We start from the raw sequence: 18,252 nt of genomic DNA, 5'->3' as shown, positions 1-18,252 counted from the left end.
ATTTAGATGTGCACCAAATAAAAGCAGCCTTTAATCGCAGCAAGGCTTAGTGGATTAGCATATAACCAAAGCATAACTATTGGTCAACTAGTTCCACATGCTAATTGAGTCAGTATCCCTTCCCTCACTTGCATTTAACTCCTTCCTTGTCTTTTCTGCTCTTCTCTCTTCTACCCATGATATTTCTGTAACTGAACCTGTGAGAATCAATCAGTAATTACAGGAAGTTTTCAAAAGAAACTGTTCGCAAACATTCTGAAGTTTTTAACAGTTGTGTGAATTCACCCTCCTTGCACCGCACACTACCCTCTCAGATTTTGGCATCCTATACGGTCTAAGCCAAATAAATTGATAGGAGGAGCAATAAACGACTACCACTCACGTAACGCATTCCAAAAAAAAAAAAAAAAGAGCACGTAACAGATGTATGGTGTCAATCCTATAAGAAGGAGCACGATTATTGTCGTTAACACTTTCTTTCTACCAGGAGGAAGTTATAACAACAATAATACACGGAATTAAGAGATTCCAGGTATCTTTCAATTTGATCTTCATTGAAATATCTCTATTAAATTATTTACAAAAAAAATAAATAATAATTTTCCCTTCCTTGAGAATATTACTATTCTTTTATTTGTAGTGCTTTGTTTCACAGCTCTGATTGCTATCTGCTATCTTTGAGTATCACCTTGCTTTGTCTGGTCTTTGCTCACTCTCCCTCTTCTTAGCTGTATCCTCCAAGCTGTATGCACTATTTTCTCCCACAGAGACTACGAGTAGCAGTACACGTCAAAGGAGGCCCACAGTTCCAGGAAACCACACTTAACCACCCATCACATACTTAGCTCACACACACTTTCACAGATCTGTGCCAGTCTCTTTTCCAGGTTTCCCTACCTTGTGCCAACATGTCTCACACTGATGATCACACCACCCACTGGGAAGACTTAGAGAACTGGTTAAGTATGGTGACAAGCAGCCTCTTGCCCCAGGCTGCTGACAACCTACGACAGCACACGCAAGAACAACTGGATGCCAACATCTCTGACATCACGGCACAGGATCCAATCCGCAGCTATAACCACAAAGAAATAGCAAAGATCACTGGCTCCCTGAGTCACACGCTGATAGCCTCACTCAAACTGAGCGATGAGCACGAAGCTCACCTCCAGGAGAAGCTGACTCGCGCAAAACAACGCATCAACCAGTTAGAACTGGAAGCACAGGACCAACAGGAAGGGTCCGACGAGGTGGAGCCAGGCGCCAAAGAGGAAATCGAAAAGCTTCAAGAAACATTAACAACCACCAGCAGAGAATTAGAACAAGCTAGGGCTGCCCAAGATGATCTGGCCAACAAGTTACAGTATGCAGAGCAGCTACTGGAAAAGGCCAAGGCTGACTTCAGAGACAAGAACAGCCGAATAAAGGCCCTTGAAAACCATCTTGAAAGGTCACGAAATCAGATCAGCGACTTGACTCAACAGCTCGACTATGTAAAAGAAGAATCCGACTCAATCAGAGAAGAACTCAAGCATGCTTATGAGCTGCACCCTGAGCCAACCAGGACAAGGCGTCCTCTGGTCTCACCCCTGCCCAGCAGAGTTGCGTCCCCTATCCTGGGATTGCCACATCAAAGAAAAAGTGAAGAATCACCACCAAAGCCCTATCCAGCTGTCACGGAGGAGCGCTACCCTGCTGACAAGAGAAGGGGGTCTCTCCGAACCGACTATGAAGCTGCACATGGCCTGGAACTCAAAGACCTTGACAAACTGGCCAGGAACATCAACAAATTCACCCCAAATGTGTCAGGAAGTCAAGACGTGCAGGCCTACCTGCAAGATATTGAATTCCACTTGGAAATGAGATCCAATGTGACAGACAGAGACAGACTCTATTTGCTTCGAACAACATCCAGTCCTGAGGTGCGAAGTTTCTTGGATAGACAGCCTACACACACCAAGTCAGACTTCCACCTCCTCCGAGAAGCCCTAATTAAAGAATTTGCAGACCCAGAGGCAGACCAAGGACTGGTGGCCGCCCTAGAAACCAAACAAGGCCGGCATGAGACACCCCAAGCCTTTTACAACAGACTCAGACGAGCGTACTTTGGTTCACGCAATGAACCCGATATGGAGGAGGACTTGAACTTTAAAACCCTCTTCCTGAGAAACCTCCACCCTGGAGTAAGCCACCACCTAGGCGTCATGGCCTGCCCTCGCACAATGACTACACAACAGCTGAGGGATTTGGCCCACAAAGCCTATGGCAAACAAAAGATGGCCTCAGAAAAGGGAACCAAACCATTAGCAGTTTGTGATTTCAATACGCAACATCAAGGATTAGCCCTAGAGGGCACCCAGCATCACGAAAGCACCAAGCTGCCACCTAAAGAACAAAGACACTCCTCCTTCAGAAAAGAACGGGACTCTCATGTCAGTGTCAGACCCAAACAACCAAACAATCACTGGCACAAGCAACGAGACCCGCCACACATGTCTGGACACCACTGGGAGAAATCATGGGACCAGTCATGGCCGCACGAAAACCGCTGGGATAATTCATGGAACCAGACACGGTCGTATGGAAACTCAAGAGGAAAAGGTTCATGGGAGGCCAACTGGACGTCTAAAGGAAAGCGACACACGCCCCCAGGAACAACTAGCCCAAGGAGTCGACGACGAAATCCACCCAGGCATCAATCAGACCAACCCCACACTGAGTCCACACAAGAACAACAGACTGCACCAGGTATCAGTTCACAAGAAATGATGCAGATGTTCATGAAAGAATTCTTCAAACGCAATGAAGAGGACAGGAAATGGGAAAAGAAAGACAAGTCAGATTCAGCGTGACTAGAGGCGAAGCAAGGGAACAGCGACCACCTGGTACACATCAGCCAGAGCAATAACCACCTCTCTCACATTCACCACCCTCAAAACACGACAAGTAACGCTGCCATAACACCATTGTCAAGGAAACAAGAGACTGAACCTGAATGCCTAGCAACAGATTCAGAACCTGATCCGACACATGTCAACTCATACCACGGAAACCTCCAAGAACCAGAGGAGGATGGAACCACTCAAGTACCAGAAAGCGCCATCTTGGTTGTCTGTCACCCCTGCGAGCAACAGCAAACAAACCACAACACTCTACCTGTCTCAACCCAAACTCCAGTTCCTCAACTTCTGGGTGACCTCATCGAGAAAGGTGTGGCAAGGAAGTTCTATCTCTCCATCACACTAGAACACCATGTCAAACTAGAGGCCCTAGTAGACACGGGAGCCGACATCACCCTAATGTCCACTCAGCTCTTAGAAGAAATTCAAGAAAGAACCAAAAGAACCAGTGGAACCCTCAGACTTCAAAAGTGTGCACTCAACGTTCAAGCCTATTCCCACACGGGACTGCGGTTGGAGCAGGTGGCCCCAATCCACCTGACCGTCGGACCAATGAGCCTTATACACCCTGTGTACATCTCGCCGTTGGACACATATCCTCTTCTCATCGGCAAAGACCTTCTGAATCGCTTTGAGCCCTTAATAGACTTTAAGCACCTAAAGATATGGGCCCAAGTTCGGGAACCCCTTCCCTTTCACTCACAATGTTCCACAGAAGCGCAGTGTCAAGTCACAGACACTGGTTCCAGCTCACTGAGCGAAAACTCAAGCCCAAGACCAAAGCAAGTCTCAAACTTGGTGCCACATGGCAAGAATCAAACTTCTCTTCTGTGCGCATTCAAAACCACAGAACCAGGCTCAAATGGCTTTCAACTGATGACAGCTATAGACATTCAAGGCATTACAGTACCTGACTCTGTGCTAGCCCTATGGGCAGAAAACTCAGCCATCAGCCTGAAGCTCTTCAGAGCCTTAAAGAAAGACAAGCCTGAACTGCCACATGCCACCAAGCATAACCGCTTCCCTCTGAATCCATGCTCCTTAACCATGATTACCTCTAAGACTGTCTGTGCCTTAGACATGTGCTGGAACGACAGACACCTGAGTCACTACTTCCTCGTTGTCCCCGACCTGCCACACGATATCTACATCGGAGCAGACATTATGGTCAGAATCAATGCCTACGTGGACACTTTGAACGAAGCTATATGGGCTCCCTTGTCTCGCCAAATAAGCACTTCAGTCAACCTCAAGAATCTCCAATCTGGGCAAACCATACCAGAAGTATGTGCCACAACCAATGAACAGGAGATCACGATACCTGCCTACACCAAGAGTGTCAGTGTCCGCCTCAACATGCGACCTGGCCAAAACCTCAACCACAATCTGGGCTTCTTCGAGCCTTCCCAGAACTGCTTAAAACTGGGACTAACTCTAGAAGCCACGCCTCTCATGGAAGTGTCATCTCGTGCTGTGTATGTACTGTTCAACAACTGTACTGCCAACGACATCAAGATCCCCAGAGCAAGTCACCTGGGATGGCTCATCAGCCAAACATTCCATGACTTTGAGCTCTCTGTACCTGTCATAGGCCCCATACCAGCCCACTTACTGCCAGAAGAAAGCATTGACCACAGAGTTTTCACAGCACCCCTCAAAACCATTGCCATCACCTCCATCCTGCCAGTGTCCCAAGAAAACGTCTGCAGATCAGAACTTACGGATGACGCACACCTCGCTGTGTACACCATCTCAACACAACCTGTGACAGAACCAAACGAACCGGTAACCACCACAGTCAAGGGCCTCTCCGACGACCCTACAGTGGAAGAGCCGTATGCAGGATTCAACGCTCAGCTCCAACAAATTCTGAACGAGGCAGACGCCCTCCACAATGACACTGACCGACAGGGACTTCACAAAGTCCTGTATAAGTACAAAGACTCCTTTGCAAAAGACTCTTTGGACTGTGGACTCACCAACATCCACACAGTACGCATACCGACGCACCCAAGTGCGCCACCAACTTTTGTACGGCAGTACAAAATTCCCATTGCATCATATGAGCCTGTGCAGGAAATCATCGACTCAATGTTGGAAAACGGAGTCATCCGTCCTTGCAACAGCACCTATTCAGCCCCCATATGGCCAGTCCTGAAACCCAATGGCAAATGGAGGCCCACCATAGACTATCGTAAGTTGAACCAACAGGTGCCCTTATCACGATGGCCCATGACACAGCTGGACCAAGAAATTCCAAAAATCAAAGGTGCAACAATTCTTTCAACTCTGGACGTCGCTTCAGGATTCTGGACAATTCCTGTGCACCCAGAGGACCAACACAAACTGGCATTCACCTTTGGGAACCGACAATACACCTTCACCCGGTGCCCCTTCGGGTATGCCAATTCACCAGCAGAATTCAATATCTTCCTCAACAAAGCATGCCCTGATGCACGAACCAGAGGCAACCTTATCTATGTGGACGATGTACTCATGAAGAGTACCAATGTCGCTGATCATCTGAAGGAGATAGATCATGTTCTGAACCAACTAACAAATGCAGGAGCCAAGATTGCTCTCCACAAAGGACAGTGGTGTAAAACCAAAGTAAACTATGTGGGCTTGCGCATCGGACCTCAAGGTATCGAGCCACAGTCGAGCCGCACCCAAGCAATTCAGAACATCAAAACGCCCACTAATGTGTCAGAACTTCGCAGCTTCTTAGGCGTATGCAATTACTCACGACAATTCATCGAGAACTACTCAGACATTGCACGTCCACTCACTTCCCTTCTCAAGAAGGACCAACCATTTGTGTGGTCAGAAGCTCAAGACCAGGCCATGAGCGAGCTAAAACAACGCCTCTGCTCTGCCCCATGTCTGACCTACCCTGACCCAGGGAAAGAATTTTACCTGGAAGCCGGATTCTCCAGCCAATGTCTCAGTGCGGGCCTATACCAACTCCACGACAGAGATAAGCGAGTGGTCGCCTATGCTAGCAAGACGCTGCTTCCACCAGAGTCCAAATACTCAGACTGCGAAAAGGCCTTGCTCTGCACAGTGTGGGCCATTCAACGTTTCTCAAACTACATTGGTGCCCAAAAGGTCATCATAGAGACATGCCACCAACCTGTAACTTTCCTTAACAGCCAGAGAATCAGAGACGGCGTGGTCACCAATGCTCGCATAGCCACATGGCTGATGACACTCCAAGGACGTGACGTCGAAGCACGCTATGCCCAAAGCCACAAATCCTCCTTAGGCAATGGACTGGCAGCCTGTCAAAACTGCTCCGATGACACCCCAAACGATTTACCTGAACCTAAAGAACCTCCACAACCAGCACAAACAAACCACAGATACTTTGAGGAGAATGTGTGTCAAGGGATGCCCACAGCATATGTTGACGGCTGCTCATATAATCACCAGGGTAACCTCAAGGCGGGAGCAGGTGTGGTCTGGCTCAACGACAATCCCGGCCCACCACAACGGCTCCAACTGGGCCCTCACACATCACAATATGCAGAAATAGCAGCCATCCTCATCACGCTCCAAATTGCTGTGTCTCACGACATCAAAGAACTCCTCATCTGTACTGACTCAAACTATGCTCGACTGAGCTTCACATGCCACATACCAATATGGAAACAGAATGGGTTCAAAACATCCAACAACAAACCTGTCAAGCATCAAGATCTCTTCCAAGCATGCGACGACATAGTCACGAAACACAACATGCTCGTCTATTGGAAAAAGGTCCGTGGTCATTCACGGCAACCAGGGCAAGACAAAGACTACAACGACCAAACCGATGCCCTGGCCAAAGCTGGCGCGCTACATGGCAATCCTTGGACTTTTAAACCCCTCCCACCCAGCCCATGTGTTTCTGTCATCACACGCCACCAGCACGCACAAGCCGTGCAAAACCCCGCCTCCTCCCAAATCAGCATCTCACCCCAAATTTCCAATGATGACATTATAACTCTCCAAACTTCGGATGCAGCCATCCAAACTATTGTTAAACACCTCTCTGACCCACAATCAAACCCCATAACCAACTCTGACCTTGCTGCTTCCTCTGACCTCCGGCATCTTAATGCACTCCTGCACATGCTACATCTCAACCATGGCATACTGGTATATGTCCCTGATGAACTCACTACGCCCAAGCTTGTTGTCCCTCAGTGCCAAAGGGGGGTTATGCTCACACATTCCCACGATGCACCATGTGCCGGACACCACGGCGCCAAAGCCACTTATGAAACGCTAAGACAAGTGGCATACTGGCCTGGCATGCAGCAAGATGTAGCAGAATATGTAAAAGGGTGCCTGGTGTGTTGCCAATTCCAACCTGCGAACCCGAACCACAGAGCACCACTACAGCGAAAAGGAATGTCCTTCCCATGGTCGGACCTCCAAATCGACTGGGTCGGACCCCTTCCAAGGTCAACAAGGGGTAACAAATATTTCCTCACCGTTGTCTGTGAATTCACCAAATGGGTAGAGTGCCTGCCCGCTCCCAATGATACAGCTCAAACCACGGCCTGCCTCCTAATGAACCATATCTTTTCAAGATTTGGACTGCCGCTGAAAGTCAACTCTGACCGCGGAACACATTTCACTGCCGAAATCATGCAGGAAGTCTGGAAACTCCTGGGCATACAGGCCAAGCTTCATATCAGCCACCACCCTATCGCCTCTGGGCAAGTGGAGCGTTCCAACCGAACCGTGGTCAGCATGCTAAAGAAGTATGTGTCTGCGAACCAAAAGGATTGGGATATCAAGCTCCCGCTAGTGCTAATGGCTATCAGAGCAACTCCTAACAAGTCCACCGGGGTGCCACCCTTTGAGCTAATGACAGGACGGCAAATGACACTGCCGCTCCACCTGCTCTACCAGCCAGGTGACATGAGCCTTGTCACAGCATATACCACCCACCAGTATCTTGAAGAGTTGCATCGCCATCTAAGAACCGCCTTTGCCTTTACGCAACAACAACTACAGAAAAGTGCAGAAGGTCGCAAAGCCTATTACGACCAGAAAGCCTCTCACCAAGAATTCAACATCGGAGACAAAGTGTGGTACTACAGTTTTGTGCAGTCACAACAATCGGGTCCCCATCGCCTGTCAAAGAAGTTCCTGCCTCGCTGGACAGGACCCCATGAAATCGTGGACAAGCTCTCACCTGTCGCATACCGAATCAAGATGAGCCAAAAGCGCAATGAGCCAGTTCTACGTTGGGTCCACCGAAACCAGATAAAAGGGCACTTGGGCTCCAACAGACAAGAAAAGGGGGAAACCAAAAGTGACTGACACAGATCAATTTCACCACACTCTACACCCCATTTAATGAAACACTCAATTGTCTTCATAAACACCTTACTCAGAGGTATTCAAATGATATGCACCCACTCTTTAGAGATTGCCCCACTAACAAGAAGTAATTACTAGAAGTCATTACTAATGCACACTTTCTTTATTCCCTTCCTTCTCTTCCACTTTCCACTCCTCTCACCTAAACAATCTTAAACCTACAGAAACTTGGTATAGGGCCTGACGATAGGATTGACTCACTATGTCCACTGTGCAAAAACGTGGATTGCAGAGTCCCGGGAGCTACCGGTCATGGCACTCTCGCAACCGATTAAATAATTATAACCATGCAGTTATACGTAGATCCTCCATACCAATGATTTAGCTTTCAATCACCTATCAGGCGACAATATTCTCAAAAGCGAAATCTTGCACCAGAACTCAGCTAAGTGATGGAGTGTTGTGTTGTGTTTGTATGTGTGGTTGTCTCTCTCTCTCTCTCTCTCTGCCTATTTTATCCAGCGCTCGCCGATGTCCTCACCTGGAACATCACCGACCGAAAGGGGGAATATGTAGGATTATCCTTGAACAGTTAATTTCATATGAACCCAACACCGCATTCCACAGTTTGGAACGATTCCCCAGTTAACCATTAGTAAGTCATAAAACACAGTCATGGTGCCGAGATGGCTAAAGGAGACGTCACCCCCCTTTCCCTTTTGGTGCGTGTCTAATCTAAAACCAACGATGCCAGGACAGCAGGAAAAGATTTCTTTGTTCCCCAAACTTAAGACCAAATGGCCCAGGAACCCTGTGGTGACCCCAAGGCATAAATCCACAGTCTTATCAGGAAACGAAGGATGCTAAAGCATTCTTATGACCCAGAATCGCCACAAAACCCTGTACTAGGGGGACACCTCCTTTCTGCAGTTGTAAATTCCAGAGACCTTTGTCTTCAAAAAAAAACCAATAGACTGAAATTAACCCACTTTAATACAAACAACGGTCTCAAAATTGCTTCCAATAAGCTGAACTGATCACCAGTATTTACCTCACATATATCTTAAGTATTATGTATGTTTTATATAACCTGTGGAGTCCTTTCTGTGTGTTTAACTTTCATTACAGCCTATTTGTAGGGTTTTCTACCTCAGTTATAGGAGCTAATCACCAGAAGTTCAACTCATACATGTGTATTCTCTGTATTATGTATGCTTTATATTATTCAAGTAATTTTAGTGTGTTAAACACGTATCACAGCTAAATCCTTATTTACTTCCACCTCAACTATGGGAAGTATATGTATTTTGGTACCTACTTGATGGGTAAATGATTTCTAGAATTTTGATATAAAGTAGATGTGTGTAGGATGCACCATATTTAAACTATTAAGTTTGCTTATTAAAGCGTTTAACTAAACTCTCAGGAGTTTGGGCACGCATGATCACGTGGACATTACGCTAATTACATGCAAGAACCGGAGAACGGGGCTTAGGTCCCGCCCAAGACAATATCTGATTGGCTGTCGCACTAGGAAGGACGGGTCAGATGGACACGCTTATAACCCAATGACAAGCACCTATGCGTTGCTTTTTGCTTTTTGCTTTGCCTGCTTTGTGCCCTGCTCTTGCAGTGACTTTTGCTCTTGCCTTTGTTTGTGCTGACCTTTCCATCGTCCAGCGTGTATGCTTACATACTCTTCAAACCACCAAGAGCTCACTCAAAACTCATCAACTCTTCCGTAAGATCCTTCGTTGAACTTCGTCAAAGGAAACCCTCTCAGAGTCGCTCCAGACTCAGAGGAAACTCCGTTGCATAGCAACCCGCAATCCAGGAAATCCCGCGAACGAAGCGCCACCCGGCAAAGCCAACCAACCACTCACCATCGAGTGCGGTCCCACAGAACGCATCATCGACTGACTGCCAGCCAATCAGCGCCAGAGATTCCCTCTCCAGCAACTTCGTCACAGAAGGGAACGCACGCGCACACAGGAGCAACCAAACGCAAGTACACGATATCTCCTAATTCTGGCTGAACTGGTGCAAATCTTATTGAGAAAACAAACTAAGATTAAAGTGCTAGTAGATTGATTCTCTCAGGTTGCGGTCAAGAAATAGTGTCTAACGCTAGACATTTGGGACTCCATTCACCCTCCGTTAATGACATCACTTTTCTCTCACTGTTTGAATGAATGTGTGTGTGTTTTCGTTAGTTTAGTTTGTGTGTATTAGAGTAGTTCAATAAAGTCTTGGTTGATTTTACATATACAAGCGTCTTGTGCTGTGTGCTTACAAGTTACTGCCTTAAACTGTAGATTCTGTTACCTTGCTCATAATCAGTTATTATAATTTTATGATATTATCACCGTAGGCCACGGGATAATATTCTGTCCAGAATTTATAAAATACCCTAATCTCAATTTATCGGTGGACGAATAGTTGATAAAGTGTTAAATATTAATTCTGAATAATTTGCATATTAATTCGGTATTCACTGTAATTCAATTACCTTTGAGTTATATTGATCCTAATTCCCTTATTAATCTTACAGTGCATTAGCCTTGTGTAATAGAAATAGTGTGTGTAGATCTGTGTAGATTGTACTGCCCTTCCACCCCCAGGGGCCCAGCAACGGCCCCCAGAAGAGCAAAAAAATGCACATTTCAAATGGTTGTAACTCAAAGTCCAGTTAGTGTATCAAAGAGAAAATTGTCAGGACAACTGCTTAATGCTATGTTTAACAAATAATGTTGGCCAGAGTTTTCAGACATATGGAAAGCTGGCTTAAAGGTTATTTTTAAAGTGCTCACAGTAAAATATCAAATTTCAGCCTGTCCCTCATATATGTCATAAAGGTTTGCACAATGAACAAATTTAGATATCCAGTTGTCCATTAAAGACGTTATTTATTTAACATTTATTGCTTCATTACAAAACGTTTTAAACTACATTTCCCACATATCTCTGTCATTCTATCAATGGAACATGAAAAATGGTGCTGTAGTTCATTGAAATGTGCAGACATGCTTAGGGTTAGGGTTAGGATCTCGGTAAAGGAGTAATTTCTCACAACATAGAGACACTTTATAGTTAACTTAATGTATAACTAACGTAATAATAACACCAAAACATACTTTGTAACATGAAGCGGCGATTTATATGGGTTAAACGATAGTCCAATCACAGCGAGTTCTGCGATAAAGTCACAGCCAATAACAACCCAGCTGAACAGATGCGTCACAGTTACATGCCCATTTATGGTAAATGATGACAGATCTCTTCTGGTTCTGGCTGCAGGGATAGATACCTTAAATTATGTATTATTTGGGCTATTAAACATGTATTCCTTCTAATTAAATTATAAAACTTATATTTAAAAACAAAAGACTGCTGACAATCTATCAGCAATCTATCAGGGGCAATCTATTATAGTGACACATACAGTAAATTAAAAAAATCGCTATGATGAAGTTATATTTTTACAAACAAAGAGATGAGATTCAACTTTGTTATGTGAAAATATATTTGTTTCTTCGCTTTAAAGAACAAATGGGAAAAACCGTAAGCACAACATTTTACATTCTCAACTTTCATTCTATATCCTTGTGATTATTGGTCACTTTTATTGTAACTATGCAATGAATATGTCCTTTAGCAAAACACCTGATGAGCAGTGACGCTTTTTTGATAAAGGCATTAGGCAGAAATCAAGTACAGTTTATGAAGCTGAAAAGAGAAAACAAAATGCTTTAATAATATGGAAAAAGATAAATCACTATTTTCAATATTGGTTCTGCATACAGATGGTGCCCAACCAGAATGCCTATTACCACCGCGCCAGCCGCCGCGGCGAAATCACCGCGGCGAAAATAAACCAGCCGCATTTCAAAGTCGTTCCCGAAATGACCGCCAGGTGGCGCAAAGGGACATTGTGCAAATCAGCAGCAATTGCCGTATTTTAAAATGTAAGTGGGTTGAATATAAAACCCTAAGCCTAATAGGCATATTTTTCATATATATAAATAGGCCTATAAGGCTACAACAGAATAGAACCAAAGATAGAATCAATTTTAGAACTGAAAAAATAGAATCAAAAGTTAAAAATAGAGACGATATTAGGAGCAATGACGCTGAATATTTTTACTATTCTATTGAGGAATTAGATAAATGAAGAGCTCTCGTGAGCGATACAATCGGATAGTAATTTATAGTGATTTCAAAAGCAGTCCTTAAAAGAATACATGGAGTAGGCTAGTGTGGCATAATACGCGGAACGCGTTTTAGTTAAGATCCTGGTTTCAATGCCCTTAATCTATATTGGCTAGGCTACCCACATAGCAACATTGTGTCGGCCCAGATCCGGCCCACATCTGGCACACGTGGAAAGATGATCTGGCCCACATGCAGCGTGGAATTACGGCACTTGGGTGGGCCACTCCTGTTTGCCAGATCTGGGCCACAAGCAGGCCATAGCAATGCCACATGTCAGCCAAGAGCAAAGAAATAAACTACAACTGGACCTTATCTGAGCCACAAAATCTGTGTAAATTAAATATGGAGTCATCTCGTCCTTAATAAGCCTTGTAACAAGAAGAATCACTGAAAGAAAGAAGAGAACAGAAAAAAGAGACGAGCAGAAACACAAGAACTACAACTGACTTCAGACACAGTCTAAGATGAAATCAACTGAAGAGAAAAGAAGACATTAAATCTGTGAAGATCTCAGCAGAGGAGGATTAAACAACTCCAAAAACAGCATTACCAGCTTCACTTATTACTAACCACACTGACTTTATTTCTGTCAGACGTCTACAGAAGTTTTATTGAGAATTAAAAGAGGTTTAACTCTAATGTGTTTCATTTGAAGTCACCATAATAGTGAATAGTGTTTCCATTAGTTGGGCTCTTAACTCTTATTATATATTTTTGTCTTCTTTGGCTGTTGTGACAGTGTGTTTGTTAAACACATTTGCAGCAGCAAAGAAAGTTAAAGTGAAATGAGATCAGGTGATGATGGTTACCTGTTGATGGTTTTATAATCATCATGAAATAGACTGAATCACTGATGTCTTTTGAATCTAACAATTGTGTTGATCCATTAATATCTTCACACCACAAACCCTGTGTTTTTCTGCAGCGTGAGGTCCAGCAATATTACAACAATCAGTTAGAAGACTTTAACAAACATGAGCACGAAACATTACTGTTCGATGACAAACACAGACATCAATAATCAACGTATGAATCTCAACAATGGTGACAATCAAAAGTACCTTGCTGCAATGCATGCTGGGTACCATCATTGTACAAAACTCCCAGCATGCATTGCAACATGAATAAATTATGCAGCTGAATTGTCCTATTATTTTGTTTAATTTTTGTCTAAATATTTGCTTTTATTTTTTTTGCTGTTGTTTTTGTTGTGACATTTAGTAGCTTTTCAGTGATGTTCTGAATTAATCTGTTTATCTAAAAAAAAAAAAAAAATTGTCACCCTTGTTGAGATTCATGTGCTGATTTTTGATATCTCTGTGTGTCACCGTGGATTCAGTTTTCGTGCTCATGTTTGTTAAAATCTTCTAACTGATTGTTATAATATTGCTGGACCTCACGCTGCAGTAACGCAGGGTTTGTGATGTGGATATATTAATGGTACAACACAATTGTTAGATTCAAATTACCTCAGTGAAACAGGTTATTTCGTGATGATTATAAATCCATTAACAGGTAACCATCATCACCTGATCTCAGTACACTTTAGCATTCTTTGCTGCTGCAAATGTTTTTGACAAACACACTGTCACAGCGGACAAAAGATATAATACGAGTTAAGAGCCCAACTAATGGAAACACTATTCACGGTTATGGTGACTTCAAATGAAACACATTAGAGTTAAACTCTGTTAATTCTCAATAAAAACTTCTGTAGATGTCTGACAGAAATAAAGTCAGTCTGGTTAGTAATAAGTGAAGCTGGTAATGCTGTTTGTGGAGTTGTTTAATCCTCCTCTGCTGAGATCTTCACAGATTTAATGTCTTCTTTTCTCTTCAGTTGATTTCATCTGAGGCTGTGTCTGAAGTCAGTTGTAGTTCTTGTGTTTCTGCTCGTCTCTTTTTCTGTTTTCTTCTTTCTTTCAGTGATTCTGCTTGTTAGATGACTTCATATTTAATATACACAGATGCTGTGGCTCAGATAAGGTCCAGTTGTGGTTTATTTCTTTGCTCTTGGCTGACATGTGGCATTGCTATGGCCTGCTTGTGGCCCAGATTTGGCAAACAGGAGTGGCCCACCCAAGTGCCGTAATTCCACGCTGCATGTGGGCCAGATCATCTTTCCACGTGTGCCAGATGTGGGCCGGATCTGGGCCGACACAATGTTGCTATGTGGGTACTGCTTTAAAAAAAATGTCACAACGCGTTTTGAGATTGTTTTGAATTAAACATTGAAGTTTAAAATTTAGTGTTTTGGCACACCAGGCCGAGTGGCGTTACACATTGTTCAAAAATCAGGTTTTATTCTGGCATGTTGAATTGGCGTTAGATTTTTTTTTTTAGATTTATTAGATTTAGATTTTAGATTTCGTTAGATTTATTTTTCTCATAACAGCTAAAATAACTTAATATATGCCTTGTCTTAATATGACCTACTTAATATAGGCAATAGGCATATAATAGCCTATATAATAAATTAGCAAAACTTGGCCACTAAATATTTAATTTTCAATTATTTTAATTATCACAATTAAAGTTTTAATTTTATTAAATTGAACAAGCGCAACCATCAACATTTAATCAAATATTCTAAAAGATGTATTATTAATAATAATGTTATTTCAACATAATATTTCGTTTTTTCGACATAATATGTGTGCGTGCAACAAGCAAGATGTGTATTTGTAAATCCGGTGATGCGTGCATTGATTTTTATCAATAAACTAGTGTTATCTGACAGTGTCGACTGCAAAGATGAAGTTGACGATCGCCATATTTGTAGTGAACGCACCTAGAGAGAAATGCACATAAAGACATAATCAGAGAGTAGCCTTTTTATTTTCGTTTTGAATTATTTCGTTTGAAGACATTTCAAGCTTTGTGTATTTGATGTATTTCTCATGTCTGTGTGAGGCATACGCTGAGTTTCGTTAAGTTAGGAGGATGAGATGCGCTCCAGCTGACGTGCAATGCAAGTGACCGCGCGGGCGCCTCCATGATTAGTGTCTGTTATATTTGCTTCTCTTACTTATTAAATACAGGCAATTGGTTGATGAAAAAATGATTAAAATTAAGATACAATTTATAGAAAACGAAATTCACTTTAAAGAAAGGTTTTCTACTAAACAAAACTTAATGAAGTGGTCAAAATCATGTCTGACCCACTCCATATCCATCTCTCGATATAATGCATCCTATCTTACTCGTGCTGTTCACTTTTCATATTCAACATGGATGGAAAAAAATAACATTATAATATTTTAACAAATATGATACTTAATGAGATTATTTAATGGCTACAACAGTATAGTAGGCCTATAGACTCTATTTGTACAAATTGCTGCACATTAATTTAATTAAATGAAACCTTGTAACGAATTCACACTGTATAGGGTAGACTGTGTACAGTTGAGACACCTTATGTCTCACGCTATGCATTGTTCTAAAGCCAGGTTTTATTCTGGCATGTTGATAGTGTTCGACAAACGCGGCGGCGCGTTCATTTGAATGAAGAGCGCTTCTCGCTCGTGTGAGCGAACACACACTGGAACGTTAGGCCATGTCGCAACGAGTGAATCGTGGCCGAGTGGTTGAACTTACGTTACGATCATTTAGATGACACGGGTTCGAATCCCGATCTATCTTGGACTACTGATATTTTTATATTAGCCTATTAATGCATTTTATAGTCTATTGTTGATGCAGAGAGATTTGTCTAGTTCTAAAACATAGTTTTTTGCTTATAGCCTATTTACAAAATAAAATCACCATGCATTTCCATTTTACACTAAGGAACACATATTATACAATGACTTTACTTCTGTAGCCTATAAAAATTCCAATCGTAATTTCAAAAGCAGTTCTGTTAAAATATATGTATGACGTTTAAACGACAAACAATAAAATCAGAACCAGTATTTGCGTTCATGGTTCCAGTGGCAGTAATGCATCTGCGGCTTTTCAAAATGTCACAAAGCGTTTTGAGATTGTTTTGAATGAAATATTGAAGTTTATAATGAAGTGTTTTGGCACACCACGACGAGTGGCAAACTCTTTGTTTTGTTTTGCAAACTCAGCTAGCCTGTGGGGGGTTTGGAGAAGGCAATAGTTGCTTTATCGTGGGGGTGCAGGACAGAGGTGTTAATGTTCCGTCTTTCATATGGAGAGTGTCGGAGCCAGCCTGATGAGCAGGCAAAGGCAAAGTTCTTTTAAGGATTAATCTCAAAATCTCCAAAAGTCCATAGTCTATGTACAGTAGGCCCTATATCTTATTAAATTATATATTGTAGTTTTATTGATTGTATTTAAAGGTTTTCCACACACAATTTCAATTTAGCAGATACAGAGCTCTTTAATTCGCGACCCACCTTGTTTTATTGTAAGGTGAATTCAGCAAGGCATGTTGTATCTTTGAAGGAACAAAAGCTATTTGTTACAGTTTTTTCTTTCGTGATTTGTGTGGATGACACACAGCGACATATACAGTATTATCAGCTGTATGGTGTTTTTTTACGCTGAAATGCTTAATTTCGAGAAAGACCCGCCGCGCGCAGTGAGGGAGACCAAACTTACTGAAAAAATATCCAGCGCGAGAGAGGCAAAGAAAAACGCCTGTTCTTAATTTATGTTGCTTTGAACTATTTTCGTTTTGTACCGTTTTAATTTTTTAATTTAGCTGCAATTTCTTTGACAATAGAAATTTAAAATGTTGCAAGAATAAGATTGTGTTTCTTATTTTGCATCACAAAGGGAATAAACTCTATCGATGCAACCCTGTTTAAATAAATAAACTGTTCCGACACTTTATTCATACCTTGAAATGTGCGATGGGTTTTCAAACTTAATTAATTTTCTTTTTCTTTTACATTTTCATTGTTTATTTTTTAATTGAAAGCTATACTGTATTGAAAGTATTTTTCTGATTTGTTCGATCTGTTTTGAAAAATGTCTTCTCAATCTCGTGAATGATTCACACACACACACAAAAAAATAATTTAGCAGATTAAAGAGTGCTTCATCATCTTAATTTTCTGGTGCAATCGGCTGACAGTCTTCCTTCATCAGATGTGTCGTCTTTGCAGCGGCTCAACTGGAATGTAGCAAATTTATGTTGTAAATTGATAATTAAACAAGATGATTGACTTTAATAAACAGATGCATATTTAAGCATCAAGAATGGAAAGACATAAACACTGTCGGCTACACTGAGATTCGATCTCAGATCGTTTGAAGCTCCGAGAGGCTATTGTTAATGCATTGACCACAGAGCTATCGTCTGAATAGCCTAGGTCTACTATTTTCTCTGTTTTAAAAGTTTGTTATATTCTTTTTTTATTTGCTTATGTTTTTTAACATTGGCAATTTACTGTCTCGAAATTATGTGTCGAAAAAATTATAAAAAAAAGTGTTTTTACAAGACCTTGTGCTGTTTATTTATTTATTTATTTATTTATTATTATTATTATTATTATTATGCAGATGTTAATTCAGCCATTCTGTTGGATAAAAATTGTCCCTAATGTAAAATGGAAATGAATGGTAATTTTATTTTATAAATATAAAATATTTAATATAGGCTATAGGAGAAAAAAACAATATGGTGTAGCAATATTTTAGAACTATCAAATCTCTCTGCATTAATAATAAAAAAGTAGCCCATGTTTGTTCGGGATTAGAACCCGTGTCATCTGAATTATTGAAACGTAAGTTATAGCCTACCACTCGGCCACGAATTTGTTTTGTTTTGTTTTGTTTGAAATGTATTTTTACATATTTTGCTTTCGTTAATGTTAACCAATTCTGTTGTAGCATAATAGGCCTATAT

The sequence above is a fragment of the Abramis brama genome (genome assembly GCF_963993115.1).
Source record: "Abramis brama genome assembly, chromosome: 10".
NCBI classification, from domain to species: domain Eukaryota; kingdom Metazoa; phylum Chordata; class Actinopteri; order Cypriniformes; family Leuciscidae; genus Abramis; species Abramis brama.
The sequence above is the reverse complement of the archived record's forward strand: the minus strand, read 5'-3'. Positions refer to the sequence as shown.